The 14528-nt window shown below is 37.3% G+C and overlaps 1 pseudogene; it reads left to right on the top strand.

The window, feature by feature from the left end:
- LOC103254494 overlaps positions 1-12533 on the top strand; it is a 14099-nt pseudogene extending 1566 nt beyond the window's left edge.
- Positions 12534-14528: the final 1995 nt, after the last annotated feature.

Below are 14528 nucleotides of genomic sequence, written 5' to 3'. Positions count from 1 at the left end.
CCAAACTTAATAAAGTTTTAAATATGAATGCTGCAAACACATACAGCGAATGTGGGGTAGAAAATCATATACTAATTCTGGGAATTTATAAAATATCACAAGCATATTATAGCAAGGCGGTTTCTTTTATAAAAGTCTTTGTTCCCTGCAGGTTTACATAGCCACTGCGTGTAAATTATCACTGGGATAAAAACCGGTGATAGAGAGCAGCTGGCGCCTCTGAGTCTGCTGCCACCTTATAGGAATGTCTGAAAGGGGCTTATCGCTTTATCATTTACATCCCGTTGTAAAAGCAGAAGTTAGCCTACTAATTTGGGGCTGACGATGCTTAACCCAAGAGTTCTAAATACAAACACTGCTTACGCCATTATACAATTGATCACGACCCGGCACCCGACATATGCCTAATTCTATGGGGTCTGAGGTAGGATGTAAAGTACTAAGATTTCATAAAATACATGAGGTAGGAATACACAAAATATATAGTAAACATGAGGTGGGGATATATGAAATATAGTGAACTAAACGCTACTTTTACAGCAAATAAGTTTCTTGGTTTCTTGGGTCTCTCAATAGCATGCTCTTAACCTAAATCTATTGTTGTCCTCTCACCCCACCCCCAGCAGTGTCCCACTACTGCCAATCCCTTTCTTACAGTATTATGATAAATGTTCAGGGTCCACTTATGAGTGAGAACATGTAGTACTCAGGTCTGTGATAGATCACTGAGTGTTATAGACTCTAAATCCATTTAAGTTGCTGCAAAGTCCATAATTTTGTCCTTCTTTATGGCTGCATAATATTACATCGTATATATGTACCACTTTTTTTTATCCAGTCCACTTTTGATGGGCAGCACGAACAATTGACTACTCTTAAGAGAGACAATTAGCCAGGCTCGGTGGCTCAGCCTGTAATCCTGCACCTTTGGGAGGCTGAGGTGAGTGAATTGCCTGAGCCCACGGGTTCGAGACCCGCCTGGGCAGGCGAGACCTCATCTCTACAATAAATCAAAAATTATTCGGGCATAGTAGTGCATGCCTGTAGTTCCAGCTACTTGGAAGGCTGAGGCGGAAGGATTGCCGGAGCCCAGGAGGTCGAGGCTGTGGTGGCCGGGAGTGGCCACTGCACTCCAGTCTGGGCGACAGAGTGAGACTCCAACTCAAAAAAAAAAAAAAGAGAGAGAGAGAGAGACAATTACCAGAGTCTTATCCCTCCTGGGGAAAGGCATTTCCCCAATTCCAACCCCATGGAGAATTTTTCTCACTTTGGGAGGAAAAAGAAAGAAACACAGGTGAGGTCATAGACCAGAGGAAAATATCCAACTCTGGCCCCCCTCTACACTTCCTGTCTCACCTAAGAGGTAAAAAAAATTTGAAGCACTTGTGACAGTAACAAAATGGGCAAAAGCTCACTAAAATACTGAAACCTCATAATAGGACCATGAAACAATTTCCCTCTTCACCCCACACCTTTCTACTATGTCAATAAGGCTCCTGTATTATATAATAGCAGGATATTAAAATTGAAGAAACTGTACATATTGTACATATCAAACCTTATTTAAGAAGTCTCTATGGAAATCCAAAGACAACAGGGGAAGCAAAAGCAAGGGCATTTAGAAAAAATTAACTATAGCAAACAATAAACACAGCCTAATTACCAGGCAGAATAGAGACCTATTTGCCTCAGTTTTTTTTTACACAGTACATCATGTCAGTCTTTAAACAACAGCAAAAGAATATAAGGCATACTGAGAGACTGAAAAAAAATACAGTATAAAGACATAGAGCAAGCATCAGAATTAGATTTAGATATGGTAAAGATTTTTTGAAATCACTGGAAATTTTAAATAACTGATTAATATGCTAAGTACCCTAATGGAAAGAGTGGACAACATGCAAGAACAGATAGATAATGTAAGCACAGAGATGAAAACTGTAAGAAAGAATCAAAAGAAAATGCTAGAAATCAAAAACAAATAATGTCTTTCATAGATTTCTCAGTAGACTGGGGATGGCTGAAAACAGAATCAGTGAGCTTGAAGAAATGTCAGTTAAAACTTACAAAACAGAATGCAAAGAGATAAAACAAGGATACAGATGGAACAGTATCCAAGAACTCTGGGACCATTACAAAAGAGGTAACATTCATGTAATAGGAATACCAGAAAGAGAAGAAAGAGATAAAGAAACAGAGCAAATACTTGAAGCAATAATGGCCGAGAATTTTCCAAAATTAATGATATACACCAAGCCATAGATCTAGGAAACTCAGAAAACATGAAGCAGGATAAAAATCAGAAAAACCATACCAGGAATATTATATTCAAATTTCAGAAAGTCAAAGACAAAGAGAAAATATCTAAAGAAGCCAGATAAAGCAATTAATTACCTTACCTACAGAAAAACAGAAATAAGAATTGCATTCAGATTTCTCATCAGTAACCATACAAGTAAGGATAGTGGAGTGAAATATTTCAAGTGTTGAAAGAAAAAAAACACCAATATAGAATTCTGTACAAAATTACCCTTCCAAAATAAAGGAGAAATGAATGTTCTCAAACAAATAAAAATCGAAAACATTAGTCCCCAATAGACATGCCCTACAGGAGATTCTTCAGAGAGAGAAAAAAATTATATAGGCCTGATCTATATAAAGAAAGGAAGCATGTTAAAAAAGGAATAAATGAAGGTAAAGTGAAATCTTGTATTTTTCTTATTCTTAATTGATTTAGCAGATAACAGTTTACCCAAAATGATAATATTAGCAACAATGTATGTAGAAATTACAGCTTATACATAAATATAATGAGTGGCAACATGTTATAAGGGATTGGAGGGATGAATTAGAAATACTCTGTTACAAAGTATTGCTCTCAAGAGAAATGTTAAAATATTTTGAAAAATATGAAAATGCAATTTATCAAAGTTGTGGGATGTAACAAAATAGTGCTTAAAAGAAATGTATAGCATTTAGTGAATATATTACAAGAAAGATCAACAATCAATAATCTAAGCTCCAGCTTTAGGAAACTACACAAAGAAGAGCAATTTAAATTCAAAGTAAGCAGAAGAAGAGATAATAAAAATTAGGGCAGAAATCAATGATTTCTGGTTTCTGGGATTTAAGCAAGAGGACTCCAAGCCATGTGAAAACTGCCCTGCTTCCTAGAGGGTGGAACATGACCCTGCAACTTTAGAAGCACAATCATTTAGTAATAATTAAAAAACAAACAAACAAAAAAAAAACTCCTACCTGTTCATGTTAGAGAAATTAACAGATCTAGAACTCAGCTATGTCCCTTCATAACCTAGAGCATGTTTGGTTTCGAAAGCAATGTTTTGGTGGTTTTCGTCATACTTGTGTGTAGGGCTTATTCCCCCTACATCTCGTGGTCCCTTTCTGTGAAGAGAAGTGGATGTGCTCTGGGAACCGTCTAGTCCCTCTGGACTGTGGTCAGGAAGGGCCTGCGGTCCCCTGCTCTCTGTATGGTGTCCTGACTTCATCCATACAGGTGGCTCCAGTGGGCGTTCTTTGTTTGCGTCTGTTTTGTACACGAAACAATAGAAGTACAGAAGACTTTTTTTTTTTTTTCAAAATGTAATGCGTTCCATGAAATCTGTTGGCAACAACCTTCTCTTCCCCCATCTAAATTCTTTGGTTTTTACTTGTTTGTTTTTTGGATTTTTTTTTTCTTTTGCCTTGTATTCCAAGGACTAAAAATTTAGCACAGACACATAATGATGTTAAATGAACTAGTAAGTCACAGTAGGTAGTAGTCTTAATCATTTTCCCTTAGTGAGTTTTGAAGAATGTATGAAGCTAGTCATGAATGTACCGAGTGTTCGAATTCTGCTTCAGCCCCGCCTTGGTTGAGACTACATGACAACACACATCTGACAGGGAATAAAGTCGTGTCTAGTGTCACAAGCGCCTGTGTGGCCCTGTGTGCCCCTCCCCCTTCAGTGCTGGTTCTTTCTTTCCTTTTAAGTTTGGGAGCAGGGGGACCCATCCGCAGCAATCACCAACCAACCAATGGGATCTACTTAGCGGTGGACGGGTTGGCCGTGTCCGTGGTAAGAGTCGTTGGCCTAGCCGGGCTCAGTGGCTCAGCCTGTAATCCCGCGCTTTGGGAGGCTGAGGTGAGTGGATTGCCTGAGCCCGCGGGTTCGAGATCCGCCTGGGCAACTTGGGGGGACCTCATCTCTACAATAAGTCAAAAAATCAGCCAGGCATGGTAGCGCATGCCTGTAATTCCGGCTACTCGGAAGGCTGAGGCGGAAGGATCCCGGAGCCCAGCAGGTCAAGGCTGCAGTGGCCAGGAGCAGTCACTGCACTCCAGTCTGGGCGACAGAGTGAGACTCCAACTCAAAAAAAAAGAAAGAAAACTACATGTAACAAAAACCCAGGACATTTTTGGAAACTGTATGATCTCTAGCAACTTCGTGTGAATTTTTATACAAGCACCGCTTTATGAGTTATATAAAAATAGAAAAAAATTAGGGCAGAAATCAATGATATTGAGAACAAGAAATCATTAAAGAAACTCAATGAAAAGCTGATTATTTGAAAATATTAATAATATGCATAAATCTCTAGCCAGGTTAAAAAAAAGAAAGAAAGAAGACACAAATTACTAATATCAGAAATAAAGGCCATCACTACTTTTTCAAGACATTCAAAGATAATAAAGGAAGATCTATGAACAACTTTGTCTAAAATTTTGATAACCTAGGTGAAATGGAACTATCCCTTGAATGACACAATTTGCCAAAACTAACACAAGGAGAAATAATCTACCTAAGCCTATAACTACTAAAGAAATTAGATTAATGCTTAATAGCCTTCCTAAAGAGAAAGCACCAAACCCAGATGAATTCAATTGTGAATTCTACCAAACATTTAAAGAAGAAATTATAACAATTCTGTGCAATTTCTTACAGAAAATAGAACCCAAGGGAATACTTCCTAAAAAAATGCTATAAGGTCAGCATTGCCCTATATCAAAATCAGACAGCAAAATTACAAGAAAGGAAAACTACAGACTAATATCCCTTACACACATAGATGTAAAAATTCTCAAAAATATATTAACCAATAAAACCAGCAATATATAAAAAGAATTATACACCACAACCCAGTAAAATTCATTTCAGGTATGCACTTCAATATTCCAGGTAAACATTCAAATATCTATTAATATAATCAATCACAACAAAAGACTAAAGAAGTAAAATGATGTGATTCCATCAATAGAGCATAAAAAGCATTTGGCAAAATCCAACATCTACTCATGATTTTAAAAAATAAACTCTCATAAAACTAGGGATAGAGGTATTATGGGCTAAATGTGCATGTCCCACCCCAAATTTACATGTTGAAGCTCCTACCCCCAATGTGATGGTCTTTGGAGGTGGAATCTTTTGCAAATAATTTGGTTTAGATTAGATCATGAGGATGGAACCCTCATAGTGGGATTAGTGCCCTTATTAAATGGGACAGCAAAGAACTTAAATCTCTCCCTTCCCCACATGCAAAAACTAAGGAAAGGGCATGTGAGCACACAATGAGAAAGTAGCTATCTATAAGTCAAGAAGTGAGAACTCACCAGGAACCAAATCTGACATCACCTTGATCTTGGACTTCCTAGTCTTCAGAACTGTGAGAGATTAAAGTCTGTTTTTTAAGCCACCCAGTCTATGGCATTTGTTATAGAAGTCTGAAATAAAACAGAGAAAACTCTTTAACTCTTTGCATTTGGAGACATCTTGCGGATCACCTACCAGCAACTCAACCATACTTTTTAACAAAATATTAAAAGACAAATCACTTCATATTAGCATATTCATATAGTGTTGGAACCAATTATTTTATTGTAGTGATATTTGGCTTATAATGGAATTTTGGACATTAAAGAACTTATTTATAACAAAAAATCAAAATTTGATACCTTATATTTTTCTAACATGGTAACATGTGAAACAGTCACTGGCATGCATTGCAGGTTCATTGATACATGTTGTGTAATAGTAATTTATTTAACATCTTCCACTTGGTGTTTTTCTATTTGAGCAGACAGTACAGCCTCATTTTCTTCCTCCCACATTAATAATATGTAATTTGTTGTCCAGTGTCTTGTTCAAAAATCATGTGGAAGGACACACACATGATTTCTGAAAACCATTGATCAGAAGCTCGACAAATTTCAAATGGGACATAGGTTATTCATTGTTTTTTGTTTTTTTGTTTTTGATGCTCAGTACAATATATAGGAGTTAATAACACATATTTCTAGTCCCCGGAAGAATAATTTCCTTCACCATTTTAAAGATTTTCACTAAAAAATGTTATGTAGAAGCATATTCATCTGCACAATCCACAGCACTCATATATGCAATATAACTTAGAATAATTTCAGGCTTTTTAACTGGTATATTTCTACCACATAATGTTCTTGTGGTGTATTTCATTCCTGCATGATTCCAAGTGCTGAGAATTGTAATGATCCTTTTGTCCTTCCACACAAGAAGCATAAGATTATTTTTTCCTATACATTATTGATTTGTTTTGTTGTTTTTGTTGTTGTTTTTTCCATTCCAAACTTTGACTTTTTGATTTGTGCTGGCATTCCTTTTCTATTGACTTCAATTGTACGGGTAAGATGACATTTCATCTTTAGGAGCTCTTCTGCTAGGACAATACTAGTGTAATATCTGTCAGTAAACATGGTATCCTGCTGCATTGGGAACTTTCTCCAGCAACTTTTTATATAAATACAATGGAATTCTGGTGTGTACTGGAAGATCAGGTCGAATGGTGTTTTTGGATGTTATGCTTCCATTGTAGGGAAGTATTGAAAAAAAAAGATACCCTGTTTTTGAATCAGCTAGCACATAAATGCACATACCCCATTTGGTAGGATTATTTGAATTGTATGCTATAAATGATATTTGCCTTTTAATTTGAACAATGGATTCATCAACACAAATTGCCTGATCTGGTATCAAATATTGCAAAAATTTTTAATTGATGTATAACAAATAATCATTGGCCTTTTGAATATGAGTTCTGATTGTTCCATCATTCAAAGCAGGTGTCTTCAAATGAACCATCCAGAAGATTTGCATAAACCTTTCTCTACTGAATGTTTCCAAAAAGAAGAGTATTTTACTATAGAAAGAAGTTGACCAGTACTCTTGCAAATTTGGTACTTGAATTGTTCCCATATTTAGGATAACTGTGATAAAAGCCTAAAATTCCTGTTCGTCAATGTCATGCCACTAATGCCAAATCAATTTCTGTGATAACTGTTCTTTCCTTATTTTTTCATCCACATAATGATGTTTCTTTTATTACACTATCCACTGATTCATTTGTAAAATTCAGAGTAAAATAGTCAATCAGTTATATTACTTGCTATTTGTGCTCCTGTTGTTTGAAATAGGACAACAAAATTTTTCTAAATTATCTGTATAACAGTCTAAATCTAACTCATCTGTGCTGCTGTTTATATCATAACTCATATTTTTTTCTTTTTGTTTTGCCAACTAAATAAATGGATAAAAATTTTGAATTGTAAATTATAAAATCATGAAATGAAATTTATCAAAAGAGTATTTTTTTTCAATTTTACTTTTCCAACTTAGTGCAGATAGATATATTTGATCTGTGCTGCTTGATACTTCAATGTGGTGTTCCTTCAACTTTGAAAATCCCCTTTTTTTAAGGTGACAGTAACTTGCTTATTTATCTTTTCAAGCTATGTCATATGAGACAAAGGGTATATCCACAGCTGCCTTTCTTATATAAATGCTCTTTATCACTACCTTCTGTTACAAAGAAGTGTTGGCACCACTGTGAAAGCATTTCAAACATTTTCTTTCTATGCAATGCAAGCTGATTGTTTTACTTATATCTCAATATATATTCCATCTCTTTATTTGCTTTTTGTGTGCAATTTGAATGGAAAACTCCGAGGTTTCAAGGAAACATTTCTGAAAATTCTGCACTTGCATAAATTTGTGCTGTATAATTACCAGCAATCTCTTTATGTCCCCTGAGAGGGGACCATCCAAGTGGTTTGCTAGATTTATGATGTCCCTCAGAGGGGACATCTGAGTATAAAGGATTAAACTTATAATAACATCTACAAAAAACCTACAACTAATGTCATGAGGGTGAGAAACTAATTTCCTGCTAAGATCAGAAGAAGGCAAAGATGTCCCTTCTCATCATTCCTATTTAACATTGTACTAGAAGCCCTAGTTAATGCAATAACATAAGAAAATCAAATAAAAGGTATACAGATGTGGAGGGATGAAATAAAACTGTTTTGTTCATAAATGACATTATCAGGGTGGGTGTGGTGTCTCATGCCTATAATCCCAGCACTTTGGGAGGCCAAGGTGAGAGGCCTGAGCTCATGGGCTCGAGACCAGCCTGGGCAACTTAGCAAGACCTTGTCTCTACAATAAATCAAAAAATCAGCTGGGCGTGGTGGCACATGCTTGTAGTTCCAGCTAATTAGGTCAAGGCTACGGTTGCCATGAGCATGCCACTGCACCCCAGCCTGGGCAACAGAGTGAGACTCCAACTCAAAAATAAATAAATAAATAAATAAATAAATAAATAACATTATCATCTATATAGAAAATCCTTCAAAATTTCCCTTGTGTGCTCTCGGTGAACTGCTATCTCCCCCACAAGAAATAAAGAAAAAAATGCCCCCAAAGACTATTGAAACTCTCAGTGTGAAACAGAAGCTCAGTAAGTTAGAAATTGAGAAAACAGCAGTGGCCTTTAAACAGTTTGGTCTTTAAGCAGCCAAGTACACCTGCACTAAGGAGAACCACACTCTGTAATTTGGCATTGTTCTTCAATTACCTATCTCAGATCCAAACTTTTTTTGCTGAAAGCTTTGATATGTTTATGCCTAAAGCACAACTGTACTCTGTATTGTCAAACTACACTCATACAGAAAGCCTTTTGTTTCAAAAATGGTGTGTGCATATTTTAATAACAAGACTTTGGCTAACTCCTTACCCAATGAGAAGGTCAAAAAAGGACTCAATGACAACCAGAAATGACTAGATCAAAATATTTTGAATGCAATCAAAGTGAGTTGTGGAGGGGAGAAGTGGTATTCCAGGAAAAAATAACACAAAAGTAAGCACAATGAAACCATGAACATTCTGCAACCCAAATAAGTTTACAAGAGGGTGTGAGAACATATCAAGAGGTAATACCGAGGCTGGGCATGTCCTATAGCTATGGATAACTTATGAAGGGTTTTACATGTGAGAGGGCAATATGATCAATTTTTATGTTTTAGAAATATACCACTGTCGAGAAGTCCAGTGAAACTTTTTATGATGGTGAAAATATTCCATATTTTTGCTGTCCAGAATGGTATCCACTGGCCACCATAGCCATCAAGTGGCTATTGAACACTTGAATCCAAAAATACATAATAAAATGATAAAAATAAAGATTATGAACAATGGGATTTATCCCAGAATTACAGGTTAGCTCAACATTTGAAAATCAAGTTAATTCATCATAACTGCAGAATAAAGAAGAAAACTTTTGTGATCGTTTCAATAGATGCCAAAAAACTTTTGACAAATTTCAACTCATTCATAAAGAAAAAAAGGTTTAATACCAGGGTTAAAACAACTAGGAAAACAAGAGAAGTTCCTCAATCAATTTGAAAAAGAACACTGTTGGATGATGTATTTACCTGACTCCACCACTTACCAAGAAGATACAATAATCAAGATTGTTTGGTACTGGCATAAGGGTCAACAAATAGATCAATGGAACAACCCAAGAATGACCCACACTTACAAAAAAAAATTAGAGTTTTCTACAAAGGAACCAAAGAGAAAGTCTTTTCAGCAGATAACGCTCAGACTACTGGATATACATATGGACGAAAATGAACCTTGCCTCCTGTCTCAGGGCACACACAATAAATTTGAAGACAGACCACAGACAATTATAAAAGATAAACCATAGAGCTTTTAGAAGAAAACAAAAAATATCTTCATACCTGGGAGTGTAGACAAATATTTCTAGGACAGGATACAGAAAATATACTAGAGTTTGGGGGAAAATCAGCCAAGAAAAACTGGGGGGGGCTATTAAAAATTAAAGAGACACAAATCTATATCCAGTGTATATACCTGGATTTGTTTCTCAGCCAGGAAAGAAAATGAATATGAAAGAAAATGGCTACCTTTTGGGCCCAATTGGTAGAATGTTAATAGTTTGTAAGTTATATTACAGTATTGTATCGATAATATATCATATCAATTGAGTGAGGAATACATTTCCTGGCCAGGTTGTAGCCCCAAGCAGGGGATCAGCTGTGGAAAGCTCCATCCTCAGGCTGGTGCAGGCTGTTCTGTTGCTCTCCTCCCTGGCTGAGTCTCATCCACCTCGTGTGCCTCCCTGAAGTTAGGTCCCTAGTGTCCCTAGTGTCCCTAGTGAAGTTAGGTCCCTAGTGTCACTGCCTCCTGGCTGGGCACCTATCACAGGGACTTGGTGGCCTCAACGGGTGCCCATCTGGACTTGAGCTCTGCCATCTACCAGCAGAACTACAAGCAGATGAATTCACTGGTAAATCAACTCTCTGAAGGAGCACAGTATGTAAACTAGGAAGGAGTGAGAAAGCCCAAGCATGTCACACATCAAGAGGAAAACTGTTGCCCAGAGAAAGAACTGACAGTCTTATAGACACAGGATCTCCATTTCTGGAATTATCCCAGTTTGCAGGTTATCAGTTATATGACAATGAAGAGGTCCCCACATGTGGAATCATTATAGGCATTGGAAGAGTATCAGTAGAATGCATGATTGTTGCCAGTGATGCCACTGTCAAAGATGGTTCCCCGCCTTGGTTAAAGCGGTAATTGGAGAAGTGTCTGCTGAGGATCTTGGAGGGGCTGATCTTCATTACTGAGTCTGGAGTAACTGACCACTCTGCTTTAGATGATCATCACACCTTTCACTTAACTAGGAAGGTTTAAATTAGCCAAAGAAATTGGATGTTACCATTGAACCTTCAGAAGAGCCTTTATTCCCTGTTGATGAATTTTTTTTCTTTTTTGAGTTGGAGTCTCACTCTGTTGCCCAGACTGGAGTGCAGTGGCATGCTCACGGCCACCACAGCCTCCAACTGCTGGGCTTAGGTGATCCTTCCACCTCAGCCTTCCAAGTAGTAGCTGGAACTATAGGCATACACTTCCAGACCCAGCTAATTTTTTTATTTATTGTAGAGATGAGGTCTCTCCAAGTTGCCCAGGCTGGTCTCGAATCCTGGGCTCAGACAATCCTCTCTCCTTGGCCTCCCAAAGTGCTGGGATTACAGGTGTGAGCCACTGCACCCTGCTGGGTGCCAACCTTAAGAGGAACTTTGGTATTCAAGAGATCATTGCTAGAATCATGACTGGAAAAAGATTCAAGGAGTTCAAAGCTTTATATGAAGACACATTAGTTACAAGATTTGCTTGAATAGTTGGATAACTAGTAGCTATTATTGGAAACAATGGTGTTCTTTTTTCTGAATCTGTAAAAAAACGGGAGGGGGTGCTCATTTCATCCAATTATGCTGCCAAAGAAATATTCCTCTGCTTTTTCTTCAAAACATTACAGAATTTATGGTTGATAGAGACTTCAAAGCTGAAGAAATTGCCAAGGACAGTGCCAAGATGGTGGGTGCTGTGGCCTGTGCCCAAGTGTCTAAAATCACCGCCATCATCATGGGTTCGTATGGTGCTGAAAACTATGGAATATGTGGCAGAGCATGTAGCCCAAGATTTCTCTACCCCTGGTCAAATACTCATATCTTAGCAATGGGAGGAGAGCAGGCAGATGGTGTGTTGGCCACAATAGCAAAGGACCAAAAAGCATGGGAAGGAAACAGTTCTCCATTGCTGAGGAAGCAACTTTAAAAGAGCCCATTATTAAGAGTTTCAAAGAGTGAACTGAATAAAGAAAATGTGTATATACATGATGAAATACTATGCAGCCATAAAGAAGAATAAAATCATGGCCTCCACAGCAACTTGCATGCAGTTGGAGACCATCGTACTAAGTGAACTATCACAAAAACAACTGAATAATGCATGTTCTCACTTATAAGTGGGCTCTGAACACTAGTCACACTAGCAAAAGAGTGGAATTGGCAGACACTGGGCACTGCTGGGGAGGGAGGGAGGTAGGAGTGAGGGGGAAAGTGGCAATATGAAGGGTACCTGGTCCACTACCAGGAGGTGTAAGGGCCAGTTAGAAGCCAAAATTTCACCTGCATGCAGCCTTCTTAGGTAGCAAATCCTCACTTGTACCCCACAACTCTAAAATAGAAAAAAAGGTTCCAAGAAGAAGAATACCCTTACTATTCCATTGCAAGACTGTGGGATGATGGGATTATTGATCCCGTGGGCACCAGACTGGTCCTAGGTCTCAGTATTAATGCAACCCTCAATGCACCAATACAAAAGACTGACTTTGGCATCTTAAGGATGTAACTGGAATATCAAATGTTCTTTGTTGGAGATGTACCAAAAATTAACACATGTAATAGCCTTAAAATTTTAGACTTTTTGAACATGTTGCTATTAATTTTTTTAAACACAGTACATTGTACTTTTCTACTTTAAAAAATTAATAAGACTACTTACTTAATGAACATCAATTCCTTTAAATTTTTCTTAAAGAAATATCTCCATGGCTCAGTTTTACCACCCATAAAATGAAGAGAATAATTTAGTTATCCTATCTAACCCACAAGCAGTATGAAAAGTTCTGTAACCTGCAAATTTCAGGTATTATTGAGATTATTACTATAAAGTAGTTGTATTATCATGGAAATGATTGTTTTGCTGATTATACTTGATGATACTTTAACATGCTTTTTTCCATGTTTGTCACATGGACATATGATGTAGTGGTAGGGATTGGGTCTAAGGTGGCCCATTCTTCAGATAGTAAACATTGTATGTAATAATTTATGAACCCTAACGTCCCTCCCCACCTCCCCCCTTATTGGTGTCCCCCGTATCTATTATTTCCATCTTTGTGACCATTTAGCTCACACATATAAATGAGATCTCATAGTGTTTGGTTCTCTGTTTCTGAGTCAGTTCACTTAGGATGATGATCTTCAACTCTATCCATGTTGCTGCAAAAAAGATGATTTCATTCTTTTTATAGCTGTGTAGTATTCCATAGTGTATATATACCACATTTCTTTATCCAGTCAATTGTTGGTGAGCACTTAGGTTGGTTCTATGATTTTGCTATTGTAAATTGCTGGGTCAAAATTTAATTCAATTTTTAGTTTTTTGAGAAATCTCCATACTGTTTTCCATAGAGGTTGAACTAGTTTACAACACCACCAACAGTAAATGAGTGTTCCCTTTTCTCCACAATCGTGCCCACATCTGTTGTTCTTTGACTTTGTAATAGTAGCCATTCTGACTGGTGTGAGGTGATGTCTCATTGTTAACACACTTTTTCCTTCTTTTCCATTTTTATTTTAGACTTAGGGAGTATACGTGCATTTTTGTTACATGGACATATTGTATAGTGGTGTGGATTGGGTCTCAGGTGGTCATTTTCCCAGATAGTGAACATTGTACTCAATAGGTAATTTCTGAACTCTAACTCCTCTCCCCACCTTCCCCACTTATTCGTGTCCCCATTGTCTATTATGTCCATGTTATTATTTCCAGCGTTATTATTTGAACACACCTTTTTTTAAAGCATCTCTTTTTCCTTCAGCCACAATCCTATATCCTCCCCACGATAGTCAAACTTTTTATTGTCTGCACTCTAGACTCTATATTCAAATCCATTCTCTGTTCATCCAAACCCTTTCCATTATCCACATCTCTCTCTCTAAGGTCACCATTGCTTTTCATGTGGCAAAAACCAGGGGGTTCTTCTCTGACCTTGTCTGACTTAACTCTGTAGCATTCTAATCAGTTGAACTTTACCTCCTTGAAATGACTCTTTAGCTTTCATGACAACATTCTAGGTTTTCTACCAACCTCTTTGACCATTCTTCTTTAGTTACCTTTGCAGTCTCCTCTTCCTCTACTGATCCTCCCTCACTTTCATTATTTGTTTTATTTTTATTAGTAATTAATGAATACATTCTTATTTTTAAAGATACAAATAGCACAAAAATATTGCTTTATTCATTTTTAAGTGTGGTAAAATACATATAACACAAAGTTTATCATTTTAGCCACTTTTTTTTTTTTGAATTGAAGTCACTCTGTCGCCCAGGCTGGAGTACAGTGGCACGCTCACAGCCAGCCACCCCAGTGTCAACCTGCTGGGCTCCGGTGATCCTTCTGCCTCAGCCTTCCAAGTTGCCGAACTACATTTTAGCCACTTTTAAGAACCGTTTAGTAACATTAAGTATCCTGTCATTGTTATGCAACCATCACCACCATTCATCTCCAGAACTTGTTCATTATCCCAAACTGAAACTTGGTATCCATTTAACAATAGTT

Source organism: Carlito syrichta, unplaced genomic scaffold (genome assembly GCF_000164805.1).
Source record: "Carlito syrichta isolate Samal-C Ts95f unplaced genomic scaffold, Tarsius_syrichta-2.0.1 Scaffold282335, whole genome shotgun sequence".
In the NCBI taxonomy this organism is placed as follows: domain Eukaryota; kingdom Metazoa; phylum Chordata; class Mammalia; order Primates; family Tarsiidae; genus Carlito; species Carlito syrichta.
The sequence above is the reverse complement of the archived record's forward strand: the minus strand, read 5'-3'. Positions and strand labels throughout refer to the sequence as shown.